Raw genomic sequence first — 20,436 nt, forward strand, 5'->3', positions numbered from 1 at the left:
AACTCGACGAATTTATAATCATAAGATTGATATAACCACACAGACGTATTTCAACTGTTTAAAAGCATATTATATACAAAAAGGGACATATTATGAAAACATTTTGACGCGTCGAAATAACTCCGAATGTGTACACTAGTCACGAATTCGCGTTTATTTGATTGAAACGATTGGACATAATTCGTAATTTACATTTCGCCATAACGTGATATAATTTACTTGGAATAATTTTAGTTGAACATTACATATTATGTACGCACGATGAATGACACATGATAATTACGAAAATAACTTTGACTGGTCACTCGCCGAAAAATATTCCCGGTAATTAAATTTTAAAACGAACGTGATAACCCACATGTCGAACAAACGGTTCCCCTAAAAAAATAGTAGTTAAGTACTGCTACGTGCTCAGATATCCTATAGTAAAATAACAAGATACCGCGACGTACACGACATACTACAGTGCATATAACAAAGGAGAGTAAAGTACAAATACATAATATAATATTATGGGTAGGTCTGAGTGGTATATCGATGTCCTTTATTCATCAATATACATCAATCATATAAGTAATGATTTATATTATCGTATATTATTGAGCGCATTTCATACATGAATAATGCAACTTTTAGGCGAAAGCAACTACGCAGTAATGTTGACCAGATAGATGCGGTTGCGCATAATTGTTGTCCAGACCCTAGAGAATTTAGATAGTTGAAGTACATCATCCGGATGACATAAGATAATAGGATTATCACACGTACGCACGTGATCCCGACAACGCGTAGACCTGTGAACACGGCAGTGCGCATCGTTTGATTAGAAACATATGCCGAAGAATAATGAAGATTGGACTTATATATAATAGAGCTCGAGATAGGCCTTTTTAAACTTGATTTACAAGAGTTAGGCGCAAAGAGCGAGTACTACCAGTCAGGATTTGGTCATTTGTACTTAGAAAAATTTCTAATTAAAAAAACACTTTGAAATAATTTTAAATAAAAACCACTTAGAAGAATTGTACGACTTAATTTCATCACAAACTAGTGCACAGCTCCATACACGGTTACTTATACGTGACCCGCTACATTACTATATATATTATACTTATTATAACTAAAGCCTGGGTTCTTATGCATCAACAAGTATGCATTTATTAAATTTACAATAGATGTATTCACAAAAGCATAACGTTTAACACGTTTACTTTAAACATTTAAACCTGTAAAGCTTGAAAATTCCATACAGGCCACAGCATAGTTTACCTCATTTATATATATATATAACACTAAATATAAAGGTAATAAATAGTTAACATCAATTTTATTTCATCATAATTTAAACTATTTATCGAAATAATATAATATTGTTTGATTGTCTTGTCGTTCTGTTTAACATAAAATCATACTTCATAAAATATTAACTACGATGCGAAGTTGTTAAGTTAGAACGGTGGTACCGATAATTTTAGTTAAAAATACAAAATTAATATTATGACCTTAAAACTATAACATAGGTATATTACAAATATTTGAAAATACGCGATAAGAACATTTTTATTTTTATTCACAAAATTCATATTTAAAGTAGTAGGATTATATTTTTCTTTTATACCTCTGGTAACAAATTTAATAGAAGTTCAAACAGTATGATGTGCTATTGCCATAATAAAATGCTTTTTCAGCTAATAAATTAAATTTTTCGAATAACTGGAAAACGCTATATTATAATAGTTTGTGTGATGTTTAAAATGTTTTATTCAATTTAATATCCCATATAATATACGTAATGTCTACATACGCGTAGTAATTATATTATAAAACTTGACAAAATTGCATTTCATTTCGTTTTGAATACGAATATTTATTATAATTAATATATTTAACACAATGATTGAGTTTGATTTAATTTTGTAGTTTCATTATACATAATAATGATTATATATTTTGCAATTAACACTGTATGAACTTTATGTATGTGTTCGTTTATATAGTAGGATCCTAGTTCTATGTAATATTATCGTGAATTGCTTTTTGTTTTTATAATTCAAAAACCCATCTCGTGTAAGCTCATTCTACTTACGAAAAAAATTGTAAGTTTAAACACCATTATTTTAGGCACACGCAATTAGTTGATCAAAAATTATATCCACCCGGTGCGTGGTAGCGAAACCGATTTACCACCGACGGTGTACCGGAAAACAAGTTTCACATCGGCGCACCGCGTGTTTTCCAATTTTCTTCTCCATCAGTTTTGTTGAAATGAAAAACCTTCGGGCGAATAACACACACACGTACATGCACGTGTATATATATATAGTTTAAGTATTATATTTTACGTATTTTATATATATTTATAAATCCAATCGGTCCACTAACAATATAATGATAATATTCATGTAGTGGTTCAATAATATTATAGTATACCAATGCACCGGGTGCTTGATATCAAAGGTCCGACGTCCCAGGTGTATGTCTGGTCGGTCACCATATTTTATGTTATATTATAATATAGGTACACGATTCCCATTATCTTAGAATATTTTTTATTATTTATTTTTATCTTATTATGGTTTTAGTTTTCAGAATTTTATTATTATTTTTTATAAGTGATGATTTTGATTTTGGTTATTAAAAGCATAAATAATAAGGTTTCGTGTCTGTATTAAAATAAGCAAAATACTATACTTTTTATAATATCTATTTTTGACTTTCTTAAATAAAATTAAGTTCTCGCTATTCTTCATTTTTTTTTTTTTTTGTCAATTCATCATTTTTAAACATTTTTAATACTACAATTCTTCAATTTAAGTATTTTCATGAATTTCACAACGATTTTTATTTTTATTTATCATTTTTTTTTATTAAAACTTATTTATAATTGTACAATATTTTAGTACATAAAACTAAATTATAAATATTATGAAATGTATGTAATGTATGGAATATATAAATCGTTTTTTAATAATTTTTATGAAAAATACCATTATCCTCAATACGTAATTTAAATAAATACAATAAATTACTATCTTTTAAATATTTTACAATTTAATTATTAAAGTGTGTATTGTATAAGCACAAATAAATAATTAATATTAAAATATTGAGAAAATTAAGTTATTTTTTAGTGTTATAAAATATTAAATACTTAAGTGTATCTAACTAATTTATTTCATTACAAATAACATAAATAGAAACTTTCATTACATATTATGTGTCTTAAAATAATATTATTAGATGGATTGCAAATTTTTGTACTAAATTATATAAAAATAAATTGTTAAAACTACTCGTACAATCTTTATTTTAAAATATTAAAAAAAAATAATAGTAAATAATATTTTTAATTTTAATACATAATTGTATTATATTTTGAACTAAGGTATCTATGTGTGTTTTTTTTCTAAAAACTATAATGATAAAAATAATCTAACATGGTTCAAATTATTATAGTATAAAGTTCAAAATAAGTATCCAAGTTACTAGGTGCTATCAGCTATTGATGTTGATTTTTGAACCACATGAATCTTAAAAATACTGTTATCTGTTTCAAGATTTTCAGCAAGTTCGGCTGGTTTAAAAAACAGTAGTTTTGAAAACCAAGCTCTGAAAAAATAAACGTAATTGGTCTTAAAGATAAACCACAATTTATTTTATTGTGTCTAATATTATAATAAACAGAGTGGTAAACGGTCATGATACTCTATTTACTGTTTGTCGAAAAGTTTGCCCGTTTCCATCGACCCGGTCGGTAGTCAATTGTCCTCGTCCGCTCGTCTACCAAGCGCGTTTTAATATGGACAGTTTGTTGTTCAGCCCTGCCGACGAGTTTCGATGATTTATTTAAACTCTTAATCGGCCGCGGCAGACAAGCAAAACCGTCGAGCCGCACACAATAATGACGTCACGGGGGTGAATGCGAATTGATGGTTTGCGTGTCGACGCTATATTAGGCGGAGTTTTCCGGCTCGTTTTCTGTTTTTGTTTTCTGACGAGGTGATGTAGGGGGATAGGTGTCCTCAGCTCTGCAGGGTGTGGTCTCTATATATTATATATTATATTTACCTACAGTGGTCTATAGCTGACCCATCATGCACGAACCATGACATATTAATAACAAGATTGGTAAATTATAGGCACGCATACACGCATCATGCGTATGTGTGAGAGTGTGTGGGTATGTGGGTGATGGGTGTGTGAGTTTACGTACACCGCAGCTGTGTTATTGATTACCGAAATTTATACTCTGAAAACACATCGTGTAATAATAATAATACAACTATCTAGCTAATTTTTGTGTGTGTGGGTGTGTGTGTGTGTATACTGTGCAGTGCGTGTGTCGAGTGCTCCTATATTTTGGTATACTATTATAAATTAGGTATCGGTTACTTTACGTCGTTACCAATAATTCTAGAATACGAGTTATATTTTGGAAGCTTGTGACGATCTTCGAGGATAAAAACCACCGTCCTTCCGTACATATCCGTATGAGCAGTCGATACTAACACAGTATAAGATCTATCTCGGGCAAACTACTCGCGGGCGCGTACATGTAACACGCGTAGAAATACATTTCTAAACACACACTCATCAAACATTTAAATCCTAAATAACTATTACATTTATGCAACCTACATGATAAAACGAATGAGTTCCGTGATCCGAAAATTGTCAATTTTATGATTTTTAAATTATTTCAAAAATATTTTATTCTCCCGTGCGTCGAAGCAAATGAAGACATTTTTGAAAGGAATTTTCAGTAAACGTGCATAAAGTGAATAATATAACTTATACATATCTAAACTTCATTGTATTTTAATATCAATTTATTATTATTTTAGATTCTAAGTGGAGCAAAGAATGTATTGATTTTACAATGATGTGTGTGTGTGTGTGCGTGTGTGTGTGTTTCCTTTTTCTATATTTTCTTTATTGTTTGTATTTAAAGAAATATCTTGTAATAATAAAAAAAAATTATGTTTATCAACTTAGAGTGAAGTTTCTGATAATCAATTGGATCTCTTTGGTACTTTTAGGAGACCAAAATTGTAAGTTCACAGTACTTTTCAAAATAATCAGGGAGAAAAAAACATATATTTAAATTATAATGTTTTTATTAAAATAATTGTTTGGTAAGTTTTGTTAAAATAAATATTTTTTCGCATCTATATTATAAGGTGATCAAATTAAGATTTATTTATTGTAGTTAAATTTATTACTTGCGTTTATCTACTATATTAGCATGGAATGATTTTCTAATAAATCTAATGAAATCGACAAAAAACATTATTAGTTTTTGATCAGTTAGCTGATTATCGACAGAAACCCCAAAACAAGCTGCCTGAATAATTTGTATAACATCTATTAGTTTATTTATTTAGATTTGATGCCATTAGATATATTATTTGAAAAATAAAATTAATGAAATTAATGATACTTTTACGTTCGGTAAAAAAAAAATTCAATTCTCAAAATTATGTAAAATATTACTATAATTTTTATCCATATATGAGACTGATTACAATACCGTATACACATAATTACTTATTATTTTTATGTACGATGAACAAAAAAAAAAAAAAAATGAACGTGTGTTTTGCGAATTTATTATTGTAGTGAGTCGTTAACAAAATTATGTTATGACGTGAAGAGAGGTGAAGTACCACGTGGTTTTCTCAACAAAACAACACGCAGATACTTGAGTCGTCTCGATAATGTCTCGTGATTTTCACGCCAGTAATCGCATCGTTAAACACGCGTAAATGCCGAATCGAAAACCCATCGGAACGAGATGTACGTTATATGTTTATTTCGATTAACAATTTTCCAGACACAGTAACTTAAAAATAAGTGTAAATTATCTTACAAAACAAATAAAACATACATTGAGTGTTAATAATAGTCGCGTGATATAAAATTATTATTTTACAATTATTGATGTGTAAATATAATTATTGAGGGAATGGCGATTGTGATTATTTTAATCACCTGAACCAGCCCCGGATATTATATAAGTAAAAAAAAAATAATCGATATTCAATAATATAGAGTTATTATGATTTATGTCGGTGTCCGATACTATAATTTTAAAATGACTCCCATCGAACGATTCGATATCATAATAATAATACATATTACTTTAATATCGTAATCAGACAAGTGTTTTTAGTTTTACCCATACGCATACGTTTAATTTATAGATAATTTATACATATCATTTGAAATTTGAAATTTATCCAACAAAAAAGCGACTTACTGCAATTTTGATCTGATGAAATGTAAGGTGCTATCATATACTGCTAAAGGTGTGTTAATGAATCAATACAATGAACTTCACCGTTTTATAAATTAAAACTGTAATAACAATGTCAGTATAGCTATGGTTTAACACCTATAAAATTAAGATTTATCATTTATCAGTCACATATAAAAATTGTGTATTTATAATAATAAAAATGTTTGACAAATTTACCTTATGTTTAAAAATCGTACATAGAAAACGAATTATTAACTATGCACTTTTCGAACCATCATGATTACATAATAATTCACGTTTCATTGAAATCGGTTCATTATAGTGTAGGAGGAGATAGTTTAAATAAATTGACATTCAAATGAGGGATAGAAGGGTATCGCTTTTCTCCGCCCCGGTTATACAATAATAGGTAGTAATAATATTCATGATAATTCAAATACGTGAAAAATGTGTTACGTCAAAATTGTATAATAATCAATATTAATTAATAATATAAAAAAGTATAATAATTTTAAAAATAGTTTAGAAATTACAGATGCAATTTTTTTTAACCACTGTTTGTGGTATCACTTTTTTTCAGTTTGACATCGTAATAATAGTCACGCATATGATAGGACGAAGGGTTTTTTCGATGGAAAATGACGAATATATGACGTTTTAGTATATTACATGATTATAATTTGAAAAAAATATAAGTAGATATTAGCATTGCTTTACGTGTATAAAAATCTATAAATATAATATATTTATTATATACTGCAACGGGATCGGAGAAATTGTTTGACATATTTAACTCAGTGACAAACTGCAAAATCTCTTAAATTATAATTATAACCATGACTGGAACATCATGAAAGATAATTTAAAATAATAAATTTCAACTGATAAATTTTATTAGTGTACAATCTTAATTAAATATTACATATTATAGTATAATAGAGAATACTTAAGTATATTATTTACGTAGTCATCCTGTAATCCTTAATATGGGTTACTGTTCATGGCGATTAGATTGAAGTCAAATGTAGACACGTACGTAAAACTATACTGAATAAACCAATAACATAACCAGTGTGGTTCGAAAAACGATAATTTTAGCATTTTAATTGGATACAAAATAAACTTTTGAATTTCTATTGATAGCGCAACGTTATATATATATATATACCAGTGAAAAGGGAAAACGATAAATTTTGAACGTCGGATCGTGTTTCGAATTGGCTTAGTATATCAAAAAGTTGTTACACTGGGCGTGAGGGGGATGAGGTGTATGCAAGTAGTTGTTATTGTTGTTTTCGTCGTTTTTTTTTCCTCTCTCGTTATAATTATTACGTCGCGGTAAACCCGAGTTTTTACGTTAGGAGAAAAGAAATCGTAAGCGAAACGCCTAAAAACAGCGTCCCCCCGCACACACCATCGACGTCAGCCTATTAAAACGGATTGGTTGTCAAACGGTAAAAGCCACTTTGGGAGTCATTCATAAACCGTTGGTCACTGAACCGCGAACATACACACACACATACACAAACACTCGTATGATAGCGTGTACACAAAACCGTTACGGAAAACCCCAAAACTCAAAAGCATTATTTTATTTTTTTATCATTCACAACTACAACTGTTTGGGCGGTTTGGCAGACGCCCCTTAATGTTCCACGCGTATAAATCAACCCGCCTGCCAAACCCACTCGAATTGCGGGTTCACGTAGTAAGCAATCTCACGACAAAATCCCGCGTGAAACCTGTTTTGTAAAAAATAATTTCTCCGTTTTTACCAGACTAAAATATTGTACAGTGAGCTTCATCCGAGTTCCGTCACGACTAAAAACGATTTAATTTAAAGATATACTATACCTAGTTCCTTACTAAGTTGTTTAATAAATAGATATACTAAATGATTCCGTCCTGTTTGATATTTTCCTTATTATTGCAATATCATATTAAGACGTGAGAATTATATTCTATATTATTAAAATAATGCTACACTTATAAATAAACTATGCTAGTATATATGTACGAATTAATTAAGTCTATATAATCTAATTTAACTATATATTGTATTATTCATAAATAAATATTATTCGATTCCAGTTATCACTCTAAATAAATATATCAGTCTTTATTTGTACGTTTTTTTATTTGCGAAATAATAATTTATATTAAAAATGGATCGATTATTATGTGTAATTTTAATTACTAAAAATAAATTAACGTTTTTTAGTGAAAAAAAAAAAAATTAAAAACCGTATTTTACAATAAAGAAAGTCTTTACTATTAGTAGATCAAAAGAATCAAATATTCATTTCACTAATTTTTACTGCCAGACATAGCAAAAACACTGTCTTATAAACATGCATTTGAATAAAAATAGAATGTGATGAGGCAGTTTCAGAGACCTGATATAGTTACATTGCACTGACGTAACCAAGGATCTCTAGTTAGACAGAGGAAGAACCAATAGATAAAAAACCTTTAGGAAGACCCAGATTAAGGTAGAAAGACTGTGTAAAAAAGGACTTAAAACATTAGAACCAGGAATCAGATGGAGAAAAGCTGCAGAGTACAGGGACAGATGGAAAGATTTGTATTTAGCGGTATGGTCTTAAAGGCCGAAAACAAAAAGCAAAAAAAAAAAAATGTGATGAGTTCCAATTACATTTTACACTGCAAACAGCTTATGAGATTTTTTAAAAGGTTATATTATATTCTACCAATGAAGATAAAATGGTTGCATAAAACAAGATCTAAAAATTTGTCTACTTGTTGCCATTTTTATCAATTTATGAAGTAGGATAATTTTTTACTTCTGAACTGGTGAGAATTAACAAGTTAATGGAAAAGTAGATTTGGTGAATGAAATTTGCTATGGTTTTATTTATATATTATTATTTTTGTTTTTTGAGAAGTAGACATTTGATTTGTGTACGTGCAAAATAGTTTCAGGTCTTAAAACGATATCGATAACGAATACGTCGAGTACTACTCCCTCGTTGTTTTGTTACGGATCCATTTATGTTTATCGTGTATAGTAATAATGGTTAGGTGCACAAGAACATAAATATCACCACGGCAGCTGCCCGCCAAATCTAAACGAAAAATATTAAACATTTACCTACATATTTTATAATGTACAACGTATTTATTATGTATTATTCACGACATTAACGAAGTAAATAAAAACACAGTGTTTGGTTATAAAATTTGTTTTTATAATACTGTTGATGAAATTAATAAATATTCTATTCATTATTATAAAAATTATTTATGTCAAATAAGCTCCCGGCAAATAGTTTCAATAGATGACAAAAAAATGAAAAAAAAATGTAATAGACTTAAAAACCAAAAGCTTTCAAGTTTCAAAAGCAAAAAAAAAGTTAATATCCTTAAAAATACAATGAAAACGCATCATGACGTGTATTGGATAGTTAATGTTATTGTATTTATCAATAACATTTGTTGAGTTGAAATAAATGAAAAACAAGGCAACTTTTATAAAGGAAATTGAAATACAGAAAAATATAATCATTGTAATTAACTTTTTTATTTCATAATAACATTTATATTTTTCAATGGATATTAGGTATATTATCGTATTATAAATTGCATTGTTTTCTTTCGTAGTTTTTTTTTTTTTTTTAAGTGCACATATATTATTGCAATTAATTAAAAACTTAAATATAAATAATATAATTAATGTTTTAAAACATAATTATTTTTTTATTTTTTATTTATAAAAAATAGAATATTATCGTAAAACTTTAAACTAAACTAAACATATATCAATATTATTGTAAGTAATAATCATGTATATAAAAATAATTATTATTATGTAGTTTTTTTTTTAATATTTTATAAAAAATTTAGAAAAAAGTCTTGAGAAAACATAATATCAAGTTTCTTTAAAAAGCTTATGCAACTCCTATAGTTCATAAAATATTTTATTTTACTCGATGATGAATATAACACTCAACAACCAAGATTAATAATTTAATGGAGATAACCAATATTTTATAAAAAACTATTTTTAATTTATTTCGTGTAGTATTTAATTTCATCAATAAATGGTTTTACTCACAGAGACCAATGAATAAAATACGAAGTATGTACCTATACACAGATTCGTTTAATATTTATTCGACGAATCTTGTAGAGTGCAGATGGTATAATATGTATACCAAAACTATTGATAACCATAAATCACTGACCAAACGCGTTAGTGGTCCAAATTGTGTCCACCTAAACTTCACTGGATGAGATATAATCAGACCACCTTTACCAGACAGGTCAGCTCTTGGGAATATAAAAGGGATCAAAGCTTGTTTTCGTCACATCACTGTAAAGCTATTCAGATGTAAATTTTTGAAATAAAAATACTTAAACATAGATTGGTAACTACTTTATTGAATTTACTCGTCGAAAAAATGCAAGTTTTTTTTTATTTTTTAAAATATCAACTAATAACAACTGACGTTATTATACCATGACTTTTGCATAATAGAATACTTAAATTTCATAAAAAATATAATTAAATTATATTTGAGCAGGTTAACACTAAGCCTAAGTTAAACGAAACTGTAACTAATTTAATATCGTTTGATTTGAATCCTGATTTTGCTTATACGCCTAAACTATAACCTTTCAGCATCAAATATAGAATATAAATATATACAACCAAAAATTAGTAAAAATGTAATTTATCATACATTTTTTTTTTACGTTTTTATAACTCAGAAAATAATAACATTTTTAACAATCAAATTGGTTAATGTAGAGTCAGTTATTATATGAATATAACAGAACAAATAAAATACTTTAGTTGAATTATTAATAACTAGTAATTTTTTCATATTTACTGTGAAAATATTATGAAATATTTATACTTTTATAATTTAATAATAATTTAATTTAAATTTAAATACCTATATTATAAAATTATTATCTTTAAAAAATGCGTTTAATAATTTAGGTTTTTTACCATAATATAATAAATTGTGGAATTTAAATTTATAATTTTTTTTAATACAGCCTACAGGTAAATCTATTTTTTTTATTACACTAGAAAAATGCCATTGTTGTTATTATTATTATTATTATTATTATTATTATTGTATGATACTTAACTATTGAATCTGACATTCATCGCAGTAAACATTTTATTTATTTTTTATCGTTGGAATGAGACGGAGAAATTTTATTGAGATCCTTTTAAAAACCACTGTACTAGAAGTCTAGTTCAAAATACGTAGAATTAAAATATTTTATTATATTACATTCCATGTCACATATTTATTTATCAATATTGTGATATTTCATGTGCCATTTATATAGCAGCTTCAATAATATATACTATTTAAATATTCAAAGAAAGTATAGGACGTCCTTAAATCTAATTAAAACTTATTTATATATATATTATATATAGGTAACTATTGGTAATAATTTTCAAATACTATACCTTGATCAAATTATAAATAACAAGTATTAATTATAAGAACTTCGTAACTATATCATAATAATTACAAACGTAAGATTATTCAGTGAAATATTGTATTTAAATGAACAAACACTGGCATCGCAACGCTTTTAACCGAATGTTCAAAAACTAAACACTAATAGTCTTTAAAACACAGTTAATCATTCACGAATCATAACTAAATATTATAATATATTCTTATACATATATTTTTTTAATATTGTATGCTATCTATATTTGCCTAATATATTATATATTAGCATAAAAACCAAACGAAATAGGTGTGAAAAAAATAAAAACAAAAACCAAAAAAATGTGACCGAGCAATGTATTTTACGGTGCTATTGTGCATCGTTGTGCATTTTATGGCACACGGTGCTTTGTAACCGAACGTTGTCGTTGCTTTTTTACTATTATTATTATTATTATTATTGTGGTTGTTGTGCCGCAACATTGCTCGCATTATAATAAATAAAAAAATATGCATTGGGGCGGCGGGTTTACCAAAGACATCTATATTGGGATGGTCTATAAAAAAAGAAGAAAAAAATAAGAGCCAAAAAAATGATTGGGTGGAAGAGAGATAGAGATGAGTGGTGTGAGGAGATGTAGACACGGAAGGAGACGGACTTTGTGAGAGGAAATGTCAGATGATTGCGTAGTAAAAAAACCCAGTTTTATTATTCACATATCGAAACTATACAGTATTTGGGCGGTTTCCGACGCATACAAAACATTATTATTCAATGGGCTTATTCGTGTATACTGTATAGGTACTGCAAATGTTTAATGTTTATGTATGCTGAGTGATTCACTAAGCATTCTTGCTCTCGTTGTTTTTTTTTTTTAATAAAAAATTAATTTAAATTCTGATTTTCAAAAATTTTAAATAGGTATATTAAACTTATTAAATTGTTTACAACATAAAGAGTGCCTTTGTTATAATTTTGTTTTTTAGCGTTAGAAAACCCCTATCTTTTTCTGTAAATTATTTAGAGGTTATTTTTTTTGAAAATTGTTAATATTCTTACCTAATTTAAAATTTGAACGAGTAACTTCTCAATCATTAAAATGTTTGTACTAATATTAGTACTCTTAGAAAACAAAGTTAAATAACTTATGAACTATTCATTCAAATCTTGATTTTGATAAGTCAACATTTTCAAAAAAATTATTTATCAAATAATTTATAATAGAAAATATGGCTCTCATTTAAAAAATACAAGTTTGTACATTTACAATACAATACATTTCTTGGGTATTCCATAAGATCTTAAGAATTTAAAAACATTAAGGTCTTAAAGTAAATATTCTAAAAAATTCTAAAAATTAATCAATCTAAAAATATTACATTTCAATGGATATGTCCAATATAATATTATTTACATACATAGTTAATTACGAAAATAATAAATCCCAGACGATTAATTGTCACTATTTTCTCGTTTCTCAAGATTTTCGTCTAAAACAATGAAATATTACGCTTTTCAAATGTGGAACTCATACAGAATTATCGAACTCATAGGTTAAAATAACTCAACCCCAATCAGGGTATAACGCTATTATGCTTTTCGTAATTTTTTTTTACATTAAATTTATTAAAAAGAAAAAAAATTATATATTAAAATTATACTTACCGTAATGTAATTCATTAATTGCCCTGAACTTTTTTTTTTTTATTATTATTAGAATATTAAAATTGAATAATCAGTAAATATTGACAAATCAATACTATTAATACAAACAATGTTTATAAAGTAAAATGCAATAACATAAATTAGCTAAATTATTTAAAGACTGGGTACTTGGACAAAGGAGCAATTCATTTATGGAATTTAATGACGTGAGCAATGAAAGTTAATATAATCAGTAAGTCATGACATAATGTTAGGATGAGAAGAGATGTGAAATAATTAGTTTTTATAAGACTTAATACAACAGTAATAAGAAGTTAGTTAAGAGGATTTAAAATGTATTTGAATTCATCGGGAATTCAAGTAGTGAAATTGCACTATTTTTTATAAGAGTAAGAAAGGATTTTATTTCAATGATTATTGATTAGTGACCCTCAGTCACATTGTAATACGAACGAGGTTTTGTGAAGTTTTTGTGGCTAATTTATAATTCACTCTTTCAATTGTTATCAAATTTTATTCACTAACGTTGAAATAGAAATTATTTAAGCCGTTTAAAGATCAATTTATATAAAGTACTGTAATATTGTAATATATCTTGAGTTTGGACAATTTGCGATTAACTAACCTACCTTCTGTAATTCCATTGTTTGTGTTTAATAAAAATCAAAAATCATTAAACATACTTATTTGCTATGTATTATATAATTGTAAGTAAACATTAGACTAAATAAAAAATAATTAACTTTGCACACAAAAATAACTACCAAACTTCAATCGTTACGGTACGGTGTATGTCAATATTATATTGTTAATTAACTTATATATACAGATAACCTTTAAAAAAATAAATAAAATGTACGATAATTCAATACTACTTATATTATCAACATAATAAATTTATATTTATCTATTTAATTTAATTTAATTTTTTTCTTTTTACTTATTTACCGTGAATTTTTCTTTTATAGTCTTGTTAAAGTTTATTTATTTTTTTTATATACACATATTATTTATACATATATAATATTACAAAAGATATTACAAATTATTATTTAAGTTATTTTTAATTATATACTTATTATACGAATAACATTATAAGTAAATTGCAATTATGATTTTATTTTTAAAATATATACTTTTGTTATTATTATTTTTTATTATCTATAATATTTAAATTGTCTTGAATGCTTATCAATAACTACATTAATATTTTTAATCCTACTGATATAATATAATATTTGGTTAGGAAATCTCAAATCCTTTTTATTTTCTTATATCTAGTACTATATTGTAACAGTTTTTTACAACGACTTAGAAAGGTTATATCATATTTAATGCATGATATGTTAAAAAAATGGAAATATGTAACTAATGAATATTTTAAGACATTCAGATTGTTTTCATTTTGTACAGTAATATAGTTATATTACCTGTTTATCACGCCATGCAACATAGTCATATTATTAAAAAAAAAAAATTGCCCATACCTATTAACAAAAAAAAAAAAAAAACCATTCTTTTTTGTATAATAATCGATACTTTTTACATTTGAAACTATATATTTTAGTATGTTACTTATACTGTACATATACAAGTATAAAATATATGTTTGGAGTACTTGATTGGATTTCTGATTTCAAATTTAAAAAAAAAAGTAGTCGGAGGTAAGTTGTAAAGCAGATATTTTAATATAATAAGAATAATAAATTAATTGGCATTGATTTTTGTGAGTCGTAAACTGGAACGTTGTTACCAATCGAAACATTCAGAAAATATTTGGGTCGTCCTATTATAATAATTACTTTTTTGATTTAAATTTTATCCACATTTTTGTTTTGCTTTTTGTTGCCAAATAAATATCCTCACGTACTTATTGTTGTGAAGTAAAGTTGGGAAAAAGCCACATTCATCTATAAATTTCATAAACGTAATCAATATTTGTTGATACGTTTTACTCGCTTTAGATGCTCCGCTGATTGATTATCATTCGTCATAATCATAAAATCATAAAATACGTAAATTATTTTTTAATTTAAAAGTCATAGAATTTTTATTTTTAATAGCAAGTTTCGATAATACAATATATGAATGTTACTGATAAGCCGTTCTTATAACGATTAAAAATATCGATAAAATATATGCTTATATTCTGACATTTGAATTTTAAATGTTGTCTAGTTGAATATGAAATTGGATAACGAAAAGTAATCATTCCTTCAATAATATCATAATTATTTTTTCTGTAATTTATTTAAATATTAATAGTAGGGATTTGAAACTTTTTACCAATAATTCACATATTATAATTATCGTACATATTGGTATTTTTACCAATAACCAATAGACTACCTAGCCATAGTATGTGAATAATATGTATAACATTCACCCTGTTGTACGCGGTATGTCAGTAATGGTTTATAAGATAATTAAAATAATATTATTATTGTATTTTATGATTATTATTATACCTATCTAAATTTATTCCATGTTTTCGTCAAAAATTAGGCTATCATACCATTTCAGTAATATTATAATATAATGCCTATCAATAATATGGAAAATAATACAATACTATTAATGAAAAATAAATTACCAATTTGGTTTTAATAATATAAATATAACATAAGAAATACTAATCACATCGTTGCTTGCCATTAATCAGAATCGTATTCTTTATTTGCTGATTTTATATTGAATTCTAATTTCGCATACCTATTCATTACCTTGACCTACTCAATGTTCAATGACGAGGTACATTTCAAACTCATCTTTGTTCAGCATAGCGATTTCTTTGAGGTTTTTTTTTTTTTAACGTGAGCCATTTTAATAGAACTAAATAAATATACATAATACTTTGTGTTGCTGTGTATATGGTTCGTTCATATATTTTTTTTTTTCATATGTTCAAATTCTATATATAGTACCCACCCATAGTTTTTATTTTATGAAAATATATAATCTAAACATATTTTTTATTATTATTTATTGGTAGAGAGTTTTGCGATTATTTAAGTTGTCTGAGTATAGAGTAAACTATGCGCTCCAGAAGAATTTTCTATCGGAATTCGCATTATTTAACGAAAAAAATAAAGCGTTCACAGTGCTTTTTTATCGAAATATATATAAACTTTTACTGAATTCCATGATAACTAAACAAAATACGGTATTATCATAGTATTTTATGACCTGTATATTAGATATATAGACACAGTGGCTTAACTTTGGTTATATATTAATGGTAGACAAATTAATCTATTGATTACAAATCTTTTTCCAAGGGTTGGTGGAGCGGCGTAGCACGAGCCATCATAATTCCCAGAGCGTTGTAAAGACGTCTTTGTATTGGGTGCAAAAGACATTTTTGAGCGTTTGAACTGTTTTTTTCTTTTCTTTTATTACGAGACAAATATTGATTTCATTGATTTAAACAAAGAATACGTCATTTTGAATAAAAGTTCGTTAACAAAGTAACGCGGTTTATAATTTCTACTTTGCTTCTCTTAACTGGAATACTTTTGCGTGCACCGTAAATATTTTTTCTTCCTCAAAGGTTCACTCTTAGAAATATAAACGAGGGTTTATAATATGCTTGTTAAATATCATTAATGAATTTAATATAATATAAAATGTGAATTGCATGAAATTTATACACAGTCACAAAACGGTACCTTTATGACTTATTCTTTTTTTTAGCATCTACATCTCTCAAGGAGTAGCGATTAAAGAGATATATACTCGTATAATATTAAGTTTAGTGACCCTAACGTCTCACTCTTTTGGTATAAATACGGTAATTGTTATTATATGTATGCAGTTTCAGATAGACTTATGTAGTACAATATGTAAGTAAATATAATACGTCATGTGGTAAAAAAAAAAATTAAATTAAACTAAAATTCATAAAAATCGCGAAACAGACAGAACACGATTTATAATCAACTTTATAATAATAATGTTATTTGATTTTTCCAAAATTTGTTTTAGAATCAAGTGTTTTTTCGATTTAATGTCACTAATTATATTTTATAAGTAATTTAAAGCTTAAAATTAGTTTTAAACGGTTTAAACCTATAACCATTAAAACCCAATAAATAAATAATATATGCTTATTGCTTATAAACTAAAATCAAAATCGGAACATAAATAACCAGTGTTTAAAGTCAATATTTACACTAGAAAAAATACAAATAGATTATCTTTTAAAAATATTTTATCAAGAAATATATTTTTTATGATAATAGTTTTAATATTTTGTTTAGATTATTTTTTATCCATACCAAATATTAATTGTTCTATATTATACGAACGCGGTAACGTCATTATATATTTTCTTTAAAATTTGAAAGCTTAATTCAAACAAATAACAATAAAAATTAGTATATCAGTTATAAATGGTATTTTATTGTTAGTTTCGAAAATAAAAAATTGTTTAAAACGCTGAAAGTAAAATCATCTTTATCCTATCACTCGAGTACCTAAACTAAACGTTTAACTAACGTTGACTGTTAAACGACTTTTATTTTTTCTGATAAGTATACTATCCAATTTTAAATTTTAATATCCTATTTATTTTCATATCTCGATTAAAAAATCTGGTGTAACAATTAGGGAAAACATGTTGAATTTGCACTACTCGCCTATGTGGAAAAATGATAATCGCCGAAATCGTTATCGTTAAAAATTAATGCCCGTGTTCGAAATCCAAATCGACCCGGGAAATATAAATACCGGTGTTGGAAACCTAATTCGGGGGAAAAAACAAACAAATAACATTTTACTTAATATTTATTAGAGTCGACAAATAACTTACACATCAAACAATATTACTTATTAGTGACGGTTTGGTTGTGTTACGTTAAAGATTAGTTGGTGTAACGGCAAGCACACGAATAGACGAAGTAGACAAATAATAATAATATAAACACCCGTCGGCGTTTTCGAACCGATTAAACGCCGGTCGAAATGACTATAATTTAATTCGCGTACGCAGTAAAATTCGTGTCACACCGACTCGCACAGAGTCAAGCGTTTATACGTATTACGTATACATATATATGGTCTGCGGCTGGCGGGCTGGTTAATCCCACTGCAATGGTATTATATAATTAAATATATATATATTTATACACGTGTAGCGTTTATATGATATAGAGCTTAATCCGAGGATCGTCGACGTTTTTGTTTGTTTTTTCATTCCTTTTTTTTTAAAAAAAAAAACCATCACACTAATTTTTCACGCTACGGCCCGACGACCGTAGAGTTTCCCGAACGATTCACGACACACCTGACGGATTCCGAATCCCCGACCGCACGCACTACGTGTTTGTTATATTATTACAACGGTATGTACGCATTGTAATATTATTATTACGTCACATTTTTGGACGTTTTCCCGTTGTAGCAGGTATACATACTAGCTGCACCGGGAAATTGCAACGAGGAAGAGTTTCATCCTGCGAGATTCCGTCATTATCGGGTGGGAGTTGGGGAAGGAGAGTGATGGAATTACGAGAGTCCACCATGTAGTTATTTGTTTGCAAAACACATAGAATATCACTGCAGTTATTTTCCTTTTGGTTATTTCATATTAATCACAAACATTCGAACTTCTGTTTTTTCGACATTTTATATGTATATGTACATATTATCGTTACTTTGCGTTTATACAAATCTATATAACGACATTTTTGAAATATTTAAAATGATTTTAACCCTGCATGTTTCCTAAAAATTCACAGAGTCCCACGGAAAGGTGTTAGGACCAGATTTTCAGATTCTACGACCCTTATTAGGAAGTACCTGATTAAATCTCGGATCGTGATGTAGGATTCCGAATGTCTGAGTTAAGTCTTTCCACATGACTGGTCAACAAGAATCAACTGAACTTACCATAGTATTAAACATAGACCATTATGGTCTGTTTACTTCCTATTTCCTATTATATTTTCAGTTTATTTAGGTTCCCGGACGTTCTTGAAAAGGTTATTAATACATCCCAATTAGGTCTTAATGTTTTCCGTAAAAGTCGCGTAAGGAATTTATTTTAAATGTGTAAAAACCCCAATTTATACAACAAAAATGTGTTATCTTTTCTATGGTACGATGATACTGACATAGAAATAAAATAACGATATTATTATAATATTAATATAATGAAGTAGGCTATATTCAGTATTGTTGGCAAAATTAATTTCAACCAGATAAATGATGGCCATAATAATATAGGTACACAATTTTTTTTAAATACATGTTTATACAACCATGTCATTCGTTCAGAATATTCTACTTTGTCTATTATTATAGTGATCTACCGTATCTACTGATGAAGTATATACCCGAAACCTTCTATAAATACAGAATACGAGTTCCCTTGTTTTTCGCTCTGGTGCATTTATTTTTCGTTTAAAATGAAATATCATTGTATTTTTAGTTAAAAATATTAAACTTCAATTTTTATTTAATAAAACACTGATACATTCAACTGTTTAGTGACTAAATGTTATATTTAAATTAATAAACTATTTATATTTAACATTGAATACGGTTGAAGTGTTAAATCATTATTCATTTATAATTTAGATGTAGGTACTTGAAATATTTCTATGAACACTTTACTAGAGGGTCTAAAAGCACATTATACACAGTATATCTAACTTGATATAAATATATTTGTTAAAATTTTAGTGAGCTTAAAAATACCTATTATTGCATTTAATAAAGATCTAATAAAACAACTTTTTGGATTATGATAATACTGTAATATACTCGTAACTGTAGTATAATTTATTTAATCTACAATTGAACTACTCTAGAAACAATAATACACATTACACAATATTTATAAAGCTTTGCGAAAAAGTTACTAGACGTGTAAGTTTAAGTCTTATTTTTGATTCACCGTGGATGTCATAAATGTATGCCTATACATCCATGCATACATTATAGAAAGTAGGTAACACTAATTTTGTATATTGTAAATGATAAAATATAATATTGAAGTGTGCACACAAATAAGCTAACAGTGTTTGAATACCACTAGTAATGGTTTATCATTTCAACAGTATTGT

At 27.0% G+C, this 20,436-nt stretch overlaps 1 protein-coding gene across 2 annotated transcripts in view; it reads left to right on the top strand.

Annotated features, from left to right (window-relative positions):
* The window catches only part of LOC114132148 (carbonic anhydrase-related protein 10), a 181,411-nt gene that overhangs the window by 112,240 nt on the left and 48,735 nt on the right, over positions 1 to 20,436 (top strand). The window lies entirely within an intron of this gene.

This window comes from Aphis gossypii, chromosome X (assembly GCF_020184175.1).
Source record: "Aphis gossypii isolate Hap1 chromosome X, ASM2018417v2, whole genome shotgun sequence".
Classification (NCBI taxonomy): Eukaryota; Metazoa; Arthropoda; class Insecta; order Hemiptera; family Aphididae; genus Aphis; species Aphis gossypii.